Here is a 21,431-nt window from a genome sequence, read left to right as displayed (position 1 = left end):
GACCGCAACCAGGAATAACGCATAAACGGAAAGGCATCTTTAAAAAGACGCGTCTTTAAAAAGACGTTCCGTGTGTGCCGCTCTTTCAGAAAGAAAATATACTCTTTTAGAATATACTCTTTTAAATGTTCTGCCGAAGTGCCCAGGGTCGTTCTCTGCACACCACAGATGCAGAGGGGGAGAAGCCACTGAAATGTGCTGTAAGATCCAGCAGAGAGGTGAATGAACTCGGCGGATGAATTCAGCTCAATGTATAGAACCACTCGGCTCCGAAGAGAAAATCTGAATGAGTGGTTGCATACCAGCTCCTTTTATTACTCGTATGTCCGGGGGAGTGGCATGCAAATTCCACTCGCCAATTCTCATTGGCCTTTTTTTAAAAAAGCAGAGGTGTTTGGGGCTACCAAGAGTGACCCCTAGTGTCACTACATCGACACAACGTCGAGTGAGTGACTGACAGGGAACAGGTTTTACTTTTTGCCATAGGACCTACTGCAGAAATACTGCCCAGAACAAACAAACACACAAACAAACACCTAGTGAGCTCATTAAACATTCATTTAAGACGAGTAGGAAATGTTATAGACATGTTATCATGGTAATGTTTATTAGATTTGTACGTCCACTCCACTTGTTGCACTTACAGTAGGCTAATACCCATACATTATTTAGTTTACACTTTTATCCAAAGTGACAAAACTATCTTCATTGCATTTATCAGTGTGACATGGAAACACAGGTAGGGCCTACTACAAAATCATACAATGTTATTAAATATACAAATAATAAATAATACGCTAAACTCCGCATCAGCATATAGTCAGGGCTTGCAATTTCTCACGCGTCGTACATTAGAGGCAACGCTTCGCAAGTCACAACAACACTTATTATGTGCCCAGCGACACATTTCGGCTTCAAATGGCATGCGTAGTTAACAGTAAGTGGTGGTTTGCGATGTTAATTTAAACGTTTATATTTTGTTAAACTAAATGAGAAAATGAGCCGTCTTTTTCTTTCTCATTATTCCTTTCCAAATAGGAAATTAAATGGTCAAAACGTTGCATTCATTCGTTTTTCATTTCAAAATTTAAAAACAAAAAAATCAATTATGCTATGAAGTTTTGTTTTTCATTTCATAAGCAATAGGCAAAAATTTAAAAAGTGTTGAGTCCTGCTGTGCTCCCAACACGTTCCAACTCCCAATGTGTCAAATACTGATTCTTGTGCAAGGACCCAGTGCATCAATCTACAGACAACAAAAGCACTCTCTAGCATCTGTTTCCTGACACGGTCCGCAAGCGCAACATTTAGCAAAGACCATTGAAATTTTATCATCATGAAATCATTTGTTGTGGTATGATTTTTAGTTCATTTAAACTCAGCACCATTTATTCACAGTGGTTAAAATTTATTATTTTGCAGTGTGCTTATTCCATCTTTTTAGTGTACACATTCTGCTATGCTGAAGTGACCTGTTTTGTTCCAGATGTTTTCCAAGTGTTCCAATCGCTTTCTGTGACAAACAGAACATCCAGATTTGATGGAACCAAGTCAATATTCAACGATCACAGTCCCCCGGCATCAGCTGTAACAAATGGGTTAGGGTTGATGTGCATTACACTGTTGTATTTTTAAACCTAACCCTACCCCTTTGCCTAAACCTAACAAATTCTCAACAATTTAAAAGATGTTACAAGCAGATATATGTAGTCACAATAATAATAATAAAAAAAGACAAATAAGCACTATAAAAGTATTCCAAACCATTCAGTAGCTTTATGTGAGATACAGAGGGAAACTGAAGGTTTTAATCACTGAAAATCTTCCCCCTTTATGATGGCAGTCAAATCCAAGGAGCTCTAAAATACCATTCATATCTCATTCAAAACATCTGAACTTTAGGTCATCACAATCAGTCATGAGACACGGGAGAGCCAAAGGCATTTGTTACAATCCATAATAAATCTAGAAGTTTTTTTAACAGTGTTATTCTACATTTATAGATGTATTCAACTTCAAAGTTCTCAAAATCCACTGATATTCATGATATCCTTGCTTATCTGGATGACTGTAATGGAAGTAAAAACTGATATGAGCTTGAAACCTGGTTTCCTGAAGGTAGACGAGGGGAGGGGGTGTGAACATGCTTATTCACTGTTGCATCTCAGAGCACCAAGAGATTCATATTTCAGTGTTTCACCATCTCACGGTTAAACCTAATTATTTTCTTCCTCTTTTAAATCAGCCCTTAATCCATGCCTTGCTCTCTTTCTCCCTTTCTCTCTTTCTCTTTCTCTGTCTGTATATTAATCACCAAGTCTAAATAAAGGCATGCAAAAAGGTCACAGTGTTAATTAAGAAACTGCCTGGTGCTTTTGTCATTTTGGATCAGGTACAGTGAGCATAGGAGATGCAGACCACACAAACACACCCTCATACACATGCTAGTAGAAACCATCATACCATTATTCTGCAAACCAGCACACACATAAACACAGAAGGTGCTACATCACAGAGGCTTGTCCTAATTAAAGAAGGCCTGTTCACCATGCAGTGATGCTCTCGGCTGTGGCACGCCTCTCTGCAGCCAAGCTAATGCCAATCATAATTACATCTCTAATTCACCAGAGAAAGCACACCAGGGGCACGGTAACGGGTGGGAGAGGGTTAGGATGATTCTAAGGGCCCTGGACAGACAGAGGGGCCAAGCAGAAATATTTTCCTGCATGATTTTGTGATAAATGGTCACTTCGCAAAGGTAAAGCCAAGCGTACACTACACGACTTGCAGTCGGCATCCTGTGACTCATAGTTTTTCGTTGTGCTGGTGTGAACACTTCAGGACTGTAGTGTATCAACTACACGACCATTCATCCCCGACTGAGACCATATGTACACCTGGTATTAAGGTAAGTTTTGAGTGATCTGATCACAAATGTACAAGCGAGACATCACCGTTACACCAGGTCGTCTCTTCTGACCACTTGTGTTTGGATTTCGAGGAGAGAGTCTTTCATGAGGACTTACATCAGTCATTACGTCTGTGTTTTACTGAATGATAACAAAGCGTAAAAAAGTAAAAGAAGAAAGCACTGAAAACCAGAGCACAGTTTCTCTAAATATTCCCAAAAATGACATTTAGAGCAGAATTCTGAGTTATTTAGTGCAGTCCCTGTAAATGACCTTCTAATGTGCCTGCAGCTCGTACGCTTATTCCCTTGAAATCCGCATCGAAAAACCGGCCATTTCAGCTGCCCTTAGCACCGTGCCATTTCAAACTGATCGCCATAAATGCATCTTAAAAATAAGATGACGAAATTCATTCACAAACTTATGCAGTTTATTCTTGATACATGTCAAAAAACATGAAAGAGTGGCTCTTGTCCGTTTTTGTGCTTTATTAGCACCATTTTCAAAAGATAAAATTATAAAAACTGCTGATAATAATAAAAACAGCAGGTAGGGAGATTTTATTTTATTTTATTTTATTATTATTTTTGTCTCCTTCTACCCAATACCTTGCTCTCCTCTTTCAACAAACACAAAAGAACATCTCACTCCCATTTTACACATATTTGCGCAAATTTGCAAAGAAAACAAACAAAAAACAAAACAAAAAAACAGCTGAAAATAATAAAGACAGCGGGTAGGGAGATGTGGATGATTTTTTTATTTTATTTTCTAATAATTTTTTGTCTCCTACAACCCAAATCTTACTCTCCTCTTTCAACAAACATGAAAGAACGGATCGCACTCTTTTTGCTGTTTGCAAAAGGAAACATTTAAAAAAAACAGATTAAAATAATAAAGACAGAGGGTATAGGGAGGTGAAGTTTCATTTAATTATATTATAATTATTTTTTTGTCTTCTGCTTCCTAATAACTTGCCCTCCTCTTGCGCACTCTCTATATTTCATTGGCTGTGGCTGATTGTCCGTCTTTTGCTCGTTGGAACGATGCGCACACATGACAACAAGACGTCTAGATATCAAACAGTTTTGAAAACTGTTGCAGAGTCTTGGTAGTCTTGGCCTTTCGCAGGAGTGCCCAAACAACAGGACCTTTCATCCTGAGATCCGAGACTTCTCGTCACAGACCAGTCGCCAACTCAAAACATCAAAGGAGATAAGCTTGAGTCATGTTGTGTCCACTAGGCATTAGCTAGAATGAAGACTGCTCTTACTTGGTAATACAGTTTTATCCAGTGTGTGGGCTCCTGCTTAAGACATTCAGTGGTTTATCTTAAAAAGACTCGCACATATCCTCACGCTTGTGTGGAGGCATGTTAAACATCTCATAAGGCCAAACAGACCTGACCTTTTAAACAGCGTTGACAAAGAAAAGACAAGAAAATGTCATGGTTATTGGTGTAACCTCTGTTCCCTGATAGAGGGAACGAGAATTTGTGTCGATGTAGTGACACTAGGGGTTTGCTCTTGAGAGCCCCAATCACCTTTGCTTTATTCAGAAAAGGCCAATGAAAATTGGCAAGTGGAGTTTGCATGCCACTCTCCGGCCCGGACATCCGGGTATAAAAGGAGATGGCGTGCACCCCTCATTCAGAGTTGTGCTGAGGAGCCGAGAGATAGTCCCGGCCATGTCAGCGGTCGGTTCAGCGCCGCAGCAGGAGGGACACAACGTCTCGTTCCCTCCATCAGGGAACAGAGGTTACACCAGTAACTAAGACGTTCCCTGTCTGTCACTCACTCGACGTTGTGTCGATATAGTGACACTAGGGGTTCCTATATGAAATGCCGCAGGCGCTGAACTGTGTCGCAGTGAGAGCTCGACCACGTCGTGACCTTCCAGCGAGTTAGGTAAGGCGTCTCCCGGTCCCAATAAGAGTGGGAGGAGGCACTTACCCGAGGAAGCTACAGGCAGTGGCCTTTCCTGATTTTTGTATTATGTAATTTCCCGCCGAGCACCTGCTAGAATAGCACTGGGGAAGTGCTCTTCCCTCTCCAGGAGGGAGAGCACTACGGAGATCACATCCTACCAGAGGGAGGTTAACATGTGGAGAATACCTCACATGGACTTACAGATGGAGAAGTTCACATATGGAATGATGCCACTGGGGAGGACCCTATCTATGTAGAGGGTACACAGCAACAGTGGCCGAGGCAGAGCAGAGCTCTGACAAGGGGAAACACAGGGTTCACCTGAGGTGAACCAAACAGTGGAAACGCATCATACGGGATTACTGAGGGGGGAATCACCACATATGGAGCACTGAGCCACCTGAAGGGGCATACCACGAGTACTGGGCCTGGCGCCATCACTCCTCCGCCGAGTTCGCCACTGAATAGTGCTTAAGGAATTAAAGAGGCGTCCAGTGTTCACCAGTTACGGGGAACTGTTGTGGACAAGATAGCGCACATTATCACCTGGAAAGGGGAAAGGTGCAATGCAAGCTATACACCCAACTGGCCACCCAGCCTACCTGTTGTTACCCCGTAACACTCGGGTCGAAACCGGTTTTATGCGCAGGTTTTAGAACCTTGCAAAGGTATTGGGTGTAGCCCAACCTGCTGCTCTGCATATGTCTGCTAGAGAGGCGCCCCTCGCCAGTGCCCAGGAGGATGCAATACCTTTGGGAGTGCGCCCGGACTCCCAAAGGGCACGGCAGGTCTTGTGATTGGTAAGTCAGAGAAATGGCACCCACAATCCAATGGGACAACCTCTGTTTGGAGACAGCTTTCCCCTTCTGCTGCCCTCCAAAGCAGACAAAGAGCTGCTCCGAGCATCTAAAGCTCTGTGTGCGTTCCAGATAGATGCACAGGGGGCGAACTGGACACAGCAACGACAAGGCCGGGTCATCCTCCTCTGAAGGGAGCACTTGCAGGTTCACCACCTGATCCCGGAAGGGAGTGGTGGGAACTTTGGGCATGTAACTGGGCCAGAGTCTCAAGATCACATGAGAGTGTGCCGGCCCAAACTCCAGGCATTCGCTGGTGACAGAGAGCAACCTGTAGGTCCCCCACCCCCTTGATAGAAGTGAGCGTCACCAGGAGGGCCGTCTTCAGGGACAAAGTGCTGAGCTCGGCCTGCTCCAGGGGCTCAAAGGGCAGGTAAGACCACAGAGAGATCCCAAGAGGGAATCAGGTGAGGTCAAGGGGGATTCAATCTCCTTGCACCTTTGAGGAACCTGGTGATCAGGTCATGCTGTTGAGAGGGTCTCCCATCCAGTGTATTGTGATATGCTGCAATAACAGCCACGTACACATTCAGGGTAGAGGGAGACAGCCATCTCTCTAGTCCCTCTTGTAGAAAGGACAACACAGACTCGACTGCGCATCTCCGTGGATCTTCCCCACGGGAAGAACACCAATTCGTGAAGAGACGCCACTTCAAAGCATACAGCCACCTCATAGAGGGGGCTCTGGCCTGAGTGATCGTGTCTACCACCACTGGTGGAAGGCCTGCTAGGTCCTCTGCGTCCTGTCCAGGAGCCAGACGTGGAGATTCCAGAGGTCTGGCCACGGGTGCCGGAGCGTGCCCTGCCCCTGAGTGAGAAGGTCCTGCCTCAGGGGAATGCGCCAGGAAAAGAGGTCGAGTATCAGCAAAGAGCATCAGGTCTGAAAACCAAGTCTGGTTGGGCCAGTATGGTGCAACAATCAGGACTTGTTGCCCGTCCTCCCTGACTTTGCACAACATCTGTGCAACGAGGCTCACTGGGGGAAACGTGTACTTGCACAGACCCTGAGGCCAGCTGTGCACCAAGGCATCCGTGCCAAGGGGAGCCTCGGACAGGGAGTACCAAAGGGGGCAGTGAGGGGACTCTCGGGAGGCAAACAGGTCCACCTGTGCCTCTCCGAATCGCTCCCAAATCAGCTGGACTGCACAGGGGTAGAGACTCCACTCTCCGCGGAGCGTTACCTGCCGTGAGAGCGCGTCCGCTGCATGGTTGAGGATGCCTGTGAGGTGGGTGGCTCGCAGGGACTTCAACGTCTGCTGACTCCAAAGGAGGAGGCGATGGGTGAGTTGCGTCATGCGACGTGAGCGTACTCCACCCTGGCGGTTTATGTACACCACAGTCGCTGTGTTGTCCGTCCGGATCAACACGTGCTTGCCCTGAATCAACGGCCGAAGCCTCCGCAGGGTCAGCAATATTGCCCGCAAGTCTAGGCAGTTGATGTGCCATTGCAGGCGGGGCCCTGTCCAGAGCCCCGACACTGTCTGCCTGTTGCACACAGCGCGCCAGCCCGAATTCGGGGCATCTGTCATGACCACGATGCACCTCGAGACCTGTTCTAAGGGAACCCCTGCCCGTACTAATGCCAGGTCTGATCAAGGACTGAAAGTTTGATGGCACAGAGGCGTGATAATCACGCACTGGGTGCCGTGGCACCATGCCCACCTCGGGACTCGAGTCTGTAGCCAGTGCTGGAGTGGTCTCATATGCATCAACCCGAGGGGGAGTACCGCCGCCGGGGATGCCATATGCCCCAGGAGCCTCTGAAATTGTTTCACTGGGACCGCTACCTTCTGCGTGAAGGTTTTAAGGCAGGCCAGCACCGACTGTGCATGCTCGTTTGTAAGGCGTACCATCAGGGTGACTGAATCCAACTCCATACTGAGAAAAGAGATGCTCTGCGCCAGGGAGAGCTTGCTCTTTCCCCAGTTGACCTGAAGTTCCAGTCGGCCGAGGTGCCAAAGCACAAGGTCCCTGTGCGCACACAATAGATCTTGCGAGTGAGCTAGGATCAGCCAGTCATCGAGATAATTGAGAATGCAAATGCCCTTCTCCCTCAGCGGGGCCAGGGCAGCCTCTGCGACTTTGGTAAAGATGCGATGAGACAGGGAGAGACCGAACGGGAGGACCTTGTACTGGTATGCTCGTCCCTCGAAGGCTCACAAAGAAGGAAGAGAGCCATGACCACAACGTTCTCATGGGCATGTTCTCGCAGTGAGAACATGACCCCTCCACGAAAGGTGATGGGACGAACACACACACATATGCTTAGCTCCGAAGAACAAGTCTGAATGAGTGGTGCACGCCATCTCCTTTTATACCCGTATGTCCGGGGCAGAGAGTGGCATACAAATTCCACTCACCAATTTTCATTAGCCTTTTCTGAATAAAGCAAAGGTGATTGGGGCTCTCAAGAGCGAACCCCTAGTGTCACTACATCGACACAACGTCGAGTGAGTGACAGACAGGGAATAATGTGTGCCATTACTGTACCAACACTAACTGTAGTAACTGTTTTTATAGATCCATATTAAAACTATGTAGGTAGTTTTAGTTGTAGATCCTAAATGAGTAATAGACTACTGTTTTTTTTTGTTTTTTGTTGTTGTTGTTGTTGTTGTTGTTGTTTTCAATAACAACACAAATAAAAAAATTCTTACAAATTAAAAAATAAATAAGTAAAATAAAATAAAATCAAGGGCTCTAAACCTGGAACTTAATGAATTCTGGTCCAAGCTATCAGTTTTCCTCCTGTGTAAAATCTGTTCAATTCTAATGCTCTCTGGTTGTAGGGGGAAAATCTGGTTTTGTTTGCCATCAGATATTTCAAGAGATGACTTAAATCAACATTTAAAACATAAAAAGCCAACATTTCCATTAGAAGCACAGTTCCAACTCGTTAAACTTGATCAAACATTCTAGTATGCATCATCATTTAATGTAAATTAATGTTCATTTATTATGAATATATACAGATACATACGGTGTTGTTTTTATTAGGTTATTTTAATTATTCAAACATAAAATGTGTTTTTTAGCATCTTATTTAATGCGCAATCATGCTTATGTTTACATTTATTAATAATGATAATGTTTAGGCTATGGAAAAAATGCTTTTACAGGTTGGAATAAGAAGGGGGCCTAAAGTATAAAGTTGTCTGCCCTCCATACAACATACTACACAAACACTCAGAATTTTGCATTGCAGGTTATGTGGATAGTTTTTTTAAATGTCAAATGGATAGTTTACCCCACAAAAGGAGATGTTAGGCAGGTGTCAGTCACCATTCATTCTCATTGCGTCATTTTCCAATGAAAGTGAATGGTGACTGTGGCTGTCATTCTGCCAAACATCATCTTATGTCAGAGGTTCTTAACGGGGGCGGTAAATAGATTGATAATAAATATTATCATATCACTACTTCAGCTCTATTAAATTTGTGGTAGGCTACATTAGGGGAGTGAGGGAATAAAATTAATTTTTGTTACAACTTATAAATATTAATATATTGTATTTTTTTTTTTTTTTTTTTTTTTACATGTGTTTAGAGTAGGTCTACTGTTTATAATTACAAAAATGCCATAGTTTGTTTTATAGAAATCATGATACATCTAACCATGGTAGTGAAGAAGATCCATGCTTCCATGTGTTTACTATGGTCTTGTTACAAATGTCACTGTTAAAACTATAAAAAATAAATAATTAATGAATAAATTAAAATGTTCAAAAAGGCAAATGTAAAATATATTAACAATATCACTTTTATTATTAGTTTCTGTCTTCGCATTCTCATTTTATAGGCCCCAGATATAGCCTGCCATCTGTTTGAATTCAAGAAACGCAAGGTTTGGTCTCACATACGTGATGCATAAGCCTGCTGAATTTATTAAAAAAACTTTAAAATTATGCAATGCATCAAAGTTGCATTGAGCAAATTAAGCAAATAACACAAATATTGAGTTTTGTGTTTTATGTTTTTTCCTTTTTTTTCGTCTTTTTTTTTTGTCTTTTTTTTTTATTTTATTTTATTTTTGACAACAATAAGCATTCATAGATTGATTTCCCTAAAAAATTCATTCATTCATGTTCAAAAACCAACCAGTTGTTTTTTGTTTTTTTTTGTGTTCCAACTTGCCTGACACAGCAACAGTGGCTTAAACAATGGTGTAAGTTTGGGGAGAGACTAACTGTTTGACCGACCAATGGCAGAGTGTGGGTGGGTCATTATTTTTGCAATTTAATTAAGTGCTGCTAGTGGCACGGAAAAGACACATTTCACCTTTAAAGATCTTCAGCTGGACAACTCTTAAGTCATAGAGGTATGACTTAAGTCCAGTAGAGTAACTCCATTATGCCACATCACAAATTTAAACTGAATCGTATATTTATTTATTAATGATAGCAGTAAAGTGGAACGTGTGAATTGTAGAGGAAAAAGTGTGAATTTAGAGCGAGCTTGTGATTACCTTGAGTCTGACTGCATCACACAATGAAATCAACATATCACAGTGGCTTTAGTGACTGTAAATATTATTTTACTGCACTTAATTTTTCTACACACACTGAAATTGAGTTACACAGTACCAATTCACCTCCTCCGATTTTTGCAAAGTGAACTTAGAGTGCAACTTCCAAACTGACTTTTTGTTTATCTTAAACACTGTAGCAGAAATCACCCCTTCACTCATGTCTAAATTTGGCAGTCCAATCCAATCACACTGCTTTAAAGAAATAGTCCACCCAAAATTTTAAATTCAGTCATCATCTATGCATTCTGATGCCTAAGGAAACGCATTTGGCTCTTTTCCTGTGAAGCACAAAATTAGTTATTTAGCCAAATGTCCAAACTGCTCTTTTCCACACAAGGAAAGCAAATGGTGATCACTGGCTGTAAAGCTCAGTTGCGATTTTACTTATTTTAGGTCAGGATGTGAACTCAGGTCCCCTTGCACACTAAATTATAAATTCAGAATTTATCATTTGTTTATTCTATCATTCAGTGTTTTGTTTTGTTTTCTCCATGGCTGTATCTTGCCAATAGGGCACCAAATCAACCAAATGATGCTCCTGCACAGTGCACAATTTGTTTTGTTCATTTGACATCACACAAAATCTTTTATGATGTAACACGCATGAAACCTGACCTCCAGTGTTCCGGGATAGCAGACTGAAGGCCTATTCACACAAGGTCTGAATTTTTAGCACAAAAAACAAACAAAGCAACAAATAAAAAACATGTACGAAACAATAAATCTCTATGAACTGCATAACACAAAGTTTAAAATATCATAATGCAAAACTCTTAATTTGTTCAGATCGTGTGAATAGATTCTGCTGCAAAAAAAGTTAGCAAATTCTTTATACTTTTGTGTTGTTTAATTGCATTGGACTTAGGGCTGATTTATGCTTCTGTGTGGAACCTATGGTGTAGGCTCTCCGTAGTAGCCAACACGTTGATTTTCATTTATTGTTCTGCGTTAGAGTGTCTGCATTGTTCTTTGAGTACACAGCCAAAATGCTAATTATACATTTTTAAATAAACAAAAGCAATGTAATTTGTGGATTCAAAAGTATTGGTAACACTTTATAATAACTTTCATTAATAAATTATTAACAAACATTACATAGTGCTTAATAGATCATTAGTTAATGTATATTAAAATAGTTATAAATGTCATTAAACTTTCATTCCTATATGGCCTTGCACTTTTAAACATCAACTAACAAATGTTTAACAAACAGATCATTTGTTAATATACATTTGTATAATGTCATTAAACTTTTTCATAAATGAGCTCATGTACTTTTTTACATTTGCAAATGTTTTCAGAAATATTAGTATTTTTCACCACTTTACGCACTATTCATGTTTAATAATAATTATTGCTAATAATGTTAATAATTTTTAACATTATTATTTAAATTATTTGTTAATAATTATTGATATCTTTTATGATATCCAGCTAATTAAGGTCTGTAAAGGCCACACATTTGCTGGTTGTTATTTGTGGGATTTATGCATGCTTTTACTATTTACACATCTTTACATTTACATTTATGCATTTGGCAGACACTTTTATCCAAAGCGACTTACAGTGTACTTATTAAAGGGACCATACCCCCGGAGCAACATGGAGTTAAGTGCCTTGCTCAAGTACACAATGGTGGTGGCTATGGGGACTGAACCAGCAACCTTCTGATTACCAGTTATGTACTTTAACCCCCTACGCCACCATATCTTTACAAGTAATGTATTAATTATCTGTTCATATTTTTGCAGTACCCAATCTAAAGTTGAAACTATTCATCCAATATAAATGTTTATTAAGGTTTACTAATGATTTTTTAGAACCTAAATTTAATATTGGGCTTTAAACTACTGTAACAATTAGAACAGTTTATATCAGGGGTGATTTGAAAGATTTAGTTGTATGCTTGCTACTGACATCAACAACAACACACAATAACAAGAACAGCCTAGAAAAAACTGTTTATTGCCTCAATAACAGATTTAATACATTTGTAAGGGTTTGAATTTGCATTGCATAATGCTGAACAGATCAGTAGTTAATGTTAGTTAAATTCATTATAAACAATAACAAGCACATTATCTCATATTTCTAACTATTTTAAGTAAGGAATAATTGACGATGGACCATTGAATTATTGAAAAATAATGCACTACCGAGGAGGTTATGCATAAAGTGTAAGTTTAAGTCTCAGCAGCAGCAAGTGTCATAATTCTTGTACAGCTTTTCCATTGCTAAACAACTGTTTACAATCCCGGTGAGTCGCGGGGGTGCGCTGACGACTTTGATCCCGATAGAGTTTGTGTGAGAGCGAAAGAGACGGGGGGAGGGTTAGCGCGGTGCTTTCCACTATAGCTATGTGAGGCTGATTAGGGCAAAATACATTGAAACATAAAAAGTTTGACATATTAAAAGTTATTTCAGATAATAGAAACTGTTGTATTGATCAAGTCGCGGGGGTGCGGCTCTATTTGTTGGTTGTAAACAGATATCTTTTGTCATATTTCGCTTGTAACTTCATGAAGCACAAACAAACAAAAAACGCAGATGCTCCTGATTAAGACAATTGCTTTAATGGTCCCGAGAACAAATACAATGTGATATGTTGCATAGATATTAAAATAATCTAGGATAAAATACGATGCTACCTCAGATATCATTGTTATCATCCTGGGGGGCGGTCTCTAGTTAAAGAGGTGCACATCAGACTAAGGAGGCTATGTTGTAACCGCCATATCTGCACGTAGCCTACGGCATAGGTTCGACGCAGTAGTATAAATCAACCTTTAATGTGAACAGGCTTTTATATCAGTGTCTTCAGACAGCATTTTTCTGTCCATCTGTTCTCCTAACCCCATCACTCCACTCTTAGCAGGGTTATAAGGGACCATTGTAACCGAATGCGTACTTGCGTTAAAAAAGCTGGACTCAGGTCTCGTGGAGCTCATGCATGAGACAATGAAAAACAGTGTGATGCTGTATAATGGTCATAAACGTCCATCCTGCAGATATTTACTCAGGAAAACAACTAAAAATCAGTGCAGACAGACACAAAAACATGTTTGGTGTGAACAGCCCCTAAGACATCAGACTGTACGGCTCTAATTCAATCCGTTACTCTGCATACTGACCCTGTTCTCCACCAATTTCTCTCAGTCTTCATGCCTCGAGTCTTTATACCTCTCTGCTCATGCCTTTTGGACTCTCCAAAGCAACTTGCTGTCACACCCTGTGGAAGTAATGGGCCTGAGTTACAACTCCTACCTTGATCAGCTGATGACGGTAATGAAGAGATTCTCTGTCTCTCTCGTTTACTTTCCCTCTCTTTTTTCCCCTTCACTTTCTGACTTTTCCTCTTACCTCCATCTTTTTATCCTTGTGAGCACTTTATCATTTCAGCCTTGCTGACAGGGCTATATTGTTCCTAGTCTCTGTGGGTGCTCTCTCTCTCTCTCTCTCTCTCTCTCTCTCTCTCTCTTTCTCTCTTTCTCTCGATCTAGGATTTGTATCCCTCTGTTTTTAGGGGTGCCAGTGAGTGAACTGCAAACAATAATGAGGTAGGGGCAAGATTTGTCTAGATCGTGAGCTTGGCTCTGGCCCATGGGTACAAATCCATTTGCCCCCCAGACAGATTTTATACAAGCCAGGAAAGGTAGCCTGGATTAGACTGCAGGACATTTACCTTGAGATTTGGGTAAATCCCACCTCAATCTAGGCAGTTTGCAAGACTGGAGGTGACACAGGGAACAAGTTTGCAAACTCAGCGGAGAATCTTGTTACCTGCCTCATAACAGGACAATAAGAAGAGTGGAAAAAAGAAAATATGATCTCCTTCCAATATTGTTAAAAGAATAGTTCATCCAAAAAGGAAAATTCTGTCTTCCTTTACTCACGCTCATGTTGTTCCAAACCCATATGACTTGCTTTCTTCCATAGAACACAAAAGGTGATTTTAGGCAGAATGTTAGGAAACTTTCATTGCGTTTTTCTCCATACAATTAAAGCTACGGGTGACTGAAACTAACTCATTTTGTATTCCACAGAAGAAAGAAAGTCATATAGGTTTTGAACAACATGAGGGTGAGTAAATAATGACTGAAGTTTCATTGTTGCCTTTTTCTGGGTTCAGAACTCATTCCTGTGCATTATTTTCCAAAAGAGCATCTGTGGAGCTCTCTTCCCCATAGCTGCATGTTTTGTGTTCATTTTTCTCTAATGACACAGGCATCTATTGACCTATATCTCTACTGCTAATTGGGAGGCAGCAGTATGAAGTGATGATTTTGTGCATGAATAATGCACTTTCTTTCTCAGTCCAATAGAATAGCTCACCTCTTCAGATCAATACTCCAGAGACAGAGAGAGAGAGAGAGGGAGAGCGGGAGAGAGAGAGTGAGAGAGAGAGAGAGAGAGAGAGAGAGAGAACTGAATTTTAACAAACATTTTATTACAAACATATCTCAATTACACAAACTTTCCATAAAAAAAATAAAAAAAAATGTTTACCTTAACACCTTTCAATTACAAAAGTATTCATTGCACTTATCAATTTATAAAAGTTAAACTCAATAACAATTTGTGATTTCACAATATTTTATAAAAACTGGTACAAGATCTTGGCCTGGTTTATGTTCCATTTTATTTCTCCTAGTTACGTAAATAGCTAAAATTACCAACAATGACATTTGTTAACTGACATTTAAAATTTATTTTCAAACTATAAGTATAACCAAGGATAAAATTCTGTATTGTAAAAAAAAACTCCAAAAGAATAAAAACAAAAACCAAACAAAATATAAAAGATCAAACAGAGGAGAAAGTCTACTACAATGCATGAAAAAATGGAACACTGTTTCTCTTTCATCACAGAAAGGGCATTTGTCAGATACATTAGGGTTCAACCTAGACACAAACGAATTTACTGCTACAGCCCCATGCAATATTCACCATTGGATATCACCAGATCTCTTTGTTAATGGAGGTTTATAAAATATCCTACACACTGGTTTTCTTGTTTCAAGAATACCTAAACTTGTCCCTCCATACTGTATCTTTTCTATTCTTTAAAAAAATTTACATTTGTTGCCTTCACTATGCTCCTATACAAAATGTTCCCTTTTTCTGAAAAGAAATCGATTTGTTCATCTGTCTCTATTTTCAACAGAGGACTGGAGTAGTTATAATAAAAATAAAAGCAGGTATAATACTTATTTCTGGGAAAGGATCTCTGCAATCGGGAGTTATCAACTTCTTACTGTACTCCTCATGTAAAGCTCTTTCTTCTATTTTTAAAGGCCCATGCAGTTTATCCAAGAAACATTTAGTGAATCATATAGACCTCACTCCAAGAAAAGTTGAAACAGCCTCTGCATCTCTAAAATCAAGACCCGCTTTGCTTACCATTTGTCTAAATTGCAAAGATCTGCTTCTGTAGAGTCTTCACCGGAAACATCAAAACATGCACCACACACAATGGGCTCCTCAAGTAGCCAATGAAGAGACAGCTGGCTCCATCCATTGATGTTTAAACAGGCTCCATACTTTAAAAAGAACTCTGTAAAAAGAATGTACTCCTCTAAAATCCAGTTTGTTAGAATCCATTAAAAACAAAGAAGTGTCCAGGCCCAGTCTACTCAATCGGGAGTTATCAACTTCTTACTGTACTCCTCATGTAAAGCTCTTTCTTCTATTTTTAAAGGCCCATGCAGTTTATCCAAGAAACATTTAGTGAATCATATAGACCTCACTCCAAGAAAAGTTGAAACAGCCTCTGCATCTCTAAAATCAAGACCCGCTTTGCTTACCATTTGTCTAAATTGCAAAGATCTGCTTCTGTAGAGTCTTCACCGGAAACATCAAAACATGCACCACACACAATGGGCTCCTCAAGTAGCCAATGAAGAGACAGCTGGCTCCATCCATTGATGTTTAAACAGGCTCCATACTTTAAAAAGAACTCTGTAAAAAGAATGTACTCCTCTAAAATCCAGTTTGTTAGAATCCATTAAAAACAAAGAAGTGTCCAGGCCCAGTCTACTCACTCTATGCAGAATGCATTGAGCTAATGATCTCCACACCAGCTTTTCAGATCCCAGCAGGAATTTCTGTAAAAACTGAAGGCGATAAGCGGCACCTCTAAACCTTGACCTCCTTTAGGCAGATATAAAACACTTTGAGCAATCCAGTGCAAATTTTCGCAAAAGAAGTCTTTTCTGCCTGAATTTTTTATTAAAAACCAACAGGAGGTTCAATACAAGCAAGTCTGTGCCACAGGGAGGAAGTCACTAGATTATGAATTATATATGTGTGTGTCCTATAAGAGACATTTGAGGAAGCAACCATTTCCATTTTTTTCAAATATCCTATTTCCTTGTCTGCCATTCCTTCCCAATTCTTCTGAAAAAAAGACTCATTGCCTAAAAATACTGCAAGGTATTTTATCCCTTCTCTTTGCCAAAATAAACCCCCTGGTAAATTAGGAATCCCCCCATTCCAATCCCCAACCAATAAGGCTTCACTTTTTTTTCCAATTCTCAATTGCTGATGAAATGTCTTTAAAATCATAAACAATACATTCTAGTTTCTGAACATCATCACTCCCATTTATAAAAACAATAACATCTTATGCATATGCAGAAAGATAAAAAACATCATTACATTGTGGTAAAGACAAACCATTTAGCTCAATTCGTAATCTAAAAAGCAGAGGTTCTATGGCCAATGCATACTACATTCCAGACATCATACAACCTGCCTAACCCCTCTCTGTACTTTAAATGGGGCACACATACCACCATTGATTTTGAGTACACTCTCAATTTCACAATACATAACTCTGATCATGGCTATGAAACCAGGGCTGAAACCGAAAGATTCTAATATATGCCACAAATACAGGTGATCAGCCCGGTCAAAAGCCTTTTCTTGGTTTAATTAAATAAGACCAGTATTAATACCCAATAGCTTTGAGACTTCCAAAACATCCCTAATTAGAGTTATATTATCAACAATTGACCTTTTGGGTATGCAGTATGTCTGATCATGATGTATCACTTCTCCTATTACTTTACTTAGTCTTATAGCTAGAGCTTTGGACAGGACTTTGTACTGGGAGCACAAAAGGGAAACAGGCCTCCAATTGGCAATGTTTTGAAGATAACAAAATGGGTTTGAGTTGTTTATGAAGACATTTTTTTAGGTTACAAACTGGTAATTACAAGGGTATTATGCTATAAATGTGGTTTGTGAGGACATTTTTAGTGTCCCCATAATTCAAATTGCTTAAAAAACATACTAAACTATGTTTTTTTTTAAATATAAAAATGCAGAAATGCAGTTTATTGAGAGGGTTAGGTTTAGGGGTAGGGTTAGGTGATAGAATCTATAGTTTGTACAGTATAAAAATAATTATGTCTATGGAGAGTCCTCATCAGGATAGCTGCACCAACATGTGAGTGTGTGTGTGTGTGTGTGTGGGCAGGTTTAAGTGGTTTACGAGGACATTTTTTTAGGTTACAAACTGGTAATTACAAGTGTATTATGCTATAAATGTGGTTTATGAGGACATTTCTAGTGTCTCCATAATTCAAATCGCTTAAAAAACATACTAAATTATGTTTTATTGAAAATGTAAAAATGCAGAAAGTTTTTTGTGAGGGTTAGGTTTAGGGGTAGGGTTAGGGGATAGAATCTATAGTTCGTACAGTATAAAAATCATTATGTCTATGGAGAGTCCTCATAATGATAGCTGCACCAACATGATTTTTGCCCTAATATCAAAGGTCTTACTAGAAAAAAAGAAAATATGATCCAACGTGAATTTTCTTGATAAAAATATGATCATGCCTGGTATCATGTGCATGTAAAATGGCTAGAAATAGCATTTTAGCTTAGCATAAAGCTGACAGTTTACACAAGGTTTATTTCTATTTCTTGTGCTACAAACTTACTTCAAACTCACTTCGCTGTCTGCTCGTATGAATGTAACACATCATAAGAAAGTGTTTCACCGCTGTTCAAATGCACTTTGGATCGCATCATTTATATGTATACATTTTTCCATCTGAAAGGACTAAATATTAAATGAAAAAAATGACAATAAAATTCAAAGTAATCTCTTCAGTAATCAAAATACTTTTTGAATGTAACAGTATTCTAAATACCAATGATTTAAATTGTAACTGTAGTGTAATACAGTTACTTATATTTTGTATTTTAAATACGTAATCCCGTTACATGTATTTCATACTCCCCAACCCTGGCAATAGATATGCATCAAACTCTATCAAAAACAGAAGGAAATAAAGTGCACAGTGAGCTATGAGCCTAAATAACACAATACATAGATCTTTAAATTATAAAATCACACATTTTAAAGTCAAACAACCCTGCTGAAAAGGCCATCATTGCTGGTCCCCAGCTTATGTTGTGTTTTGTTTGCTAGTCTCCCAGCATAGGATGCTGGTGTGCTGGTGTCCCTACCAGGCTTCTTAATTAGCTAAACCAGCTTCACCTGAAAGAGCACGGTGGTCAGGTAACTTCACCAGCTAGGTTTTGCTGGTGAAATGCATGGCTATGCTTGTCCATCAGCTAGACCAGCATTAACCACCCTAGACCAGCATGGGAATTGCAAGCTGTTATTTTGCTGGTCTTTTTGGCATGGAAAAATAATCAAACTATCACTGCCTGCAAAATAGTATTCCTAATCAACAGAAAATACATAATTTAAAGGTGAAGTGTGTAATTTCAGCACTACTAGTGGCACCATCGAAATTACAAAAATAAAGTATGTTTTCAAACAGTCTTTGCCAACACCTCTTAGACTCATCATGCCCTTTCGCACTAACTGATTCTCCAACAAAATATTGGCCATACTAAATAAAAGGTGATAAAACGTTTAACGCTGTAATGAATAAGACCACTATAAAATATACACACCAGACAGAAAGCGCGGCAGAGGAACTGGGTCGTCCTATAACATTACTGGATTGAACAGAAGCTGGGTGTGCTGGGGATCCAGCACATGAGGTATGATGGTTCTTCTGGTAAATAGTAAGTGTAACGATACATATTCAGAGTATCTTATACATTTATTTGGATCTCAACAGTAATGAGCTAACTTGTGTGGCAATACCTTGTGTAGATTACCTGTCGAGAAGCAACTCGGCAAGTTTGGCGTCTCTACTGAACCCCAAAAATTCCCTCAAAGTCCTCCACCTTGTAAGTGCGACGCCAGGGTTCACTCTGGTTTTACTCCGTTCTCGGTCTCTGTGTCTTTTAGCAAGTCTTTGAATTTTAGCTTTAACATCTGTAGGCAAAGGTAAATGTATTTTTCTATTTACACGTCTGGCATAGATGTTCATATTCCCCTGGCTGAACAGCTTACTACAAGTAACCACACCCCAAACTTAATGTTTTGATAATGCCTGGGAGGCTCAGTGTTTATACTTATGGGGGAGGCAAACCCACAAATGGCTTACATATATTTGTCAATGATCAATAAACTGGGATAGTAGAACATATTTTGACATAAAAAAAAAGTTACATAATTCTCCTAAATGCCAGACCTGATATGTCCTCTGCCCAGACAGGTTCACATTTACGTGAGGCAGGGAACGCTAGTATTGTCATGTGCGTGAAGTTACACTGCTGTGGTTGATTAGCCTCTTCGGGATGCTTTGATTTTTAAATGGTTTAGAATTTAACTTGTGGAATTATTGTCTGCATACCACAGCAAAAGGGAAAGAAAGCATTGGCTATCTATTTATCAAGTGTTGAATCTGCCAGGTGAAAAACAATCTGGAATCAGTTGTAACAGTGTAACAGTCTTATGAAGTCTCTCTTTGTAACCTGATCTTTTTCAGAATGTTGAAGTTTTGTGTCATCTGCGCTAAAAACAATCTAGATGCAGTGCAATGAATAATATATGCAGGTGTCTCGAGACTTCATTGTGTCAAGTTAAAAATTCTTTTTAACTTGACACAATGTCAAAAAAATACAGTAATCCTTCACAAAATGCTGAAAAAACAAACAAACAAAAAAACGGTGAAATGTGGCGCAACGTTCAAATATGTTTGTCCAGCACGTTTACACTTGACACACTCAAAAACATGTATGAACAGCCCCTAACTTGCCCCATATTTAAAAAACTGGCCCGAACCCGGCCCAGAATGTTGGGTCCCATTGGGCTCGTGTCGGGTTGAAGACCTCTATTGCATGTGTAGAATAACCGAATAGTGATTTTGGTATTCAGATACAGGTACGTCGAACAGTTAACTGAATAACTATCCATGCACATCCCTAATAGTAACCAAAAGCATCTAGTACATTTATAATAATTTCAATAAAATGATTTCAATAGAAGTTTAATAGAATCATTAGAATCTTTAATTATTTATTGCCACACAACAAGGGCTGGCGGAATCTGAGACTTTAAATAATGTTGCCATAAACTTATAACAGGGCTAGTTCCCCAATAGCAAGGTTAAAGGAAAATAAAATTTTGTCATCATTGACTCTCCTCCAAGTTGTTCCATGTTGCCAAGTAAAATGTGTGAACCAATGCTGTTTGACTTCAAACCTGGTGCGATGTGTCTTTAGGCACCGCTTTTGTTGTATTGAAAAGAACGACTTTGACATTTTACCTAACATCTCATTTTGTGTTCAATGGCTGAAAGAAAATAATAAAGGGTTGGAAATTCATAAGGGTGAATAAATGATAACTATCAAAATTCAGCTTATTATTATTTATTTTTTTAAAGACAACATAAGAAGTACAAGCAGGGAATAAAAGTGCAGTGCGGTGTGAAAAATGAGCAACACAATTCCTGTCCAAAATTTAGCAGGTCTTGTCTTCATTGTTACGTGAACAATTAACTGTCTTACCTTGAGTTTTGGGGAATACACTTGTACTCTTGAGATGCTGCAATTTTATTAAGTGATGGAGCGCAGGGCCTGTCCATTTGTCTCTGCTGGAGAAAGCGGGACTTTGACAATGAAGAGAACAGTAGAAGGACTTTGAATAGCAACCCCTTCAGAGCTGGGAGCACACACAATCAAATAAACTCAATAACAGTTGAAAGTCTTAATTATAAAATGCTTAGTTCCAGCTCTAAAATTTGATTGGATGAGCCATATTCGAAGTTGCCGGCATACAGAATGCACACCTGTGACCGCATATCAATTCTATACTACTACACTGTTCACTAATG

This window comes from Myxocyprinus asiaticus, chromosome 3, assembly GCF_019703515.2.
Source record: "Myxocyprinus asiaticus isolate MX2 ecotype Aquarium Trade chromosome 3, UBuf_Myxa_2, whole genome shotgun sequence".
NCBI lineage: Eukaryota > Metazoa > Chordata > Actinopteri > Cypriniformes > Catostomidae > Myxocyprinus > Myxocyprinus asiaticus.
This window is presented reverse-complemented; position numbering follows the sequence as displayed.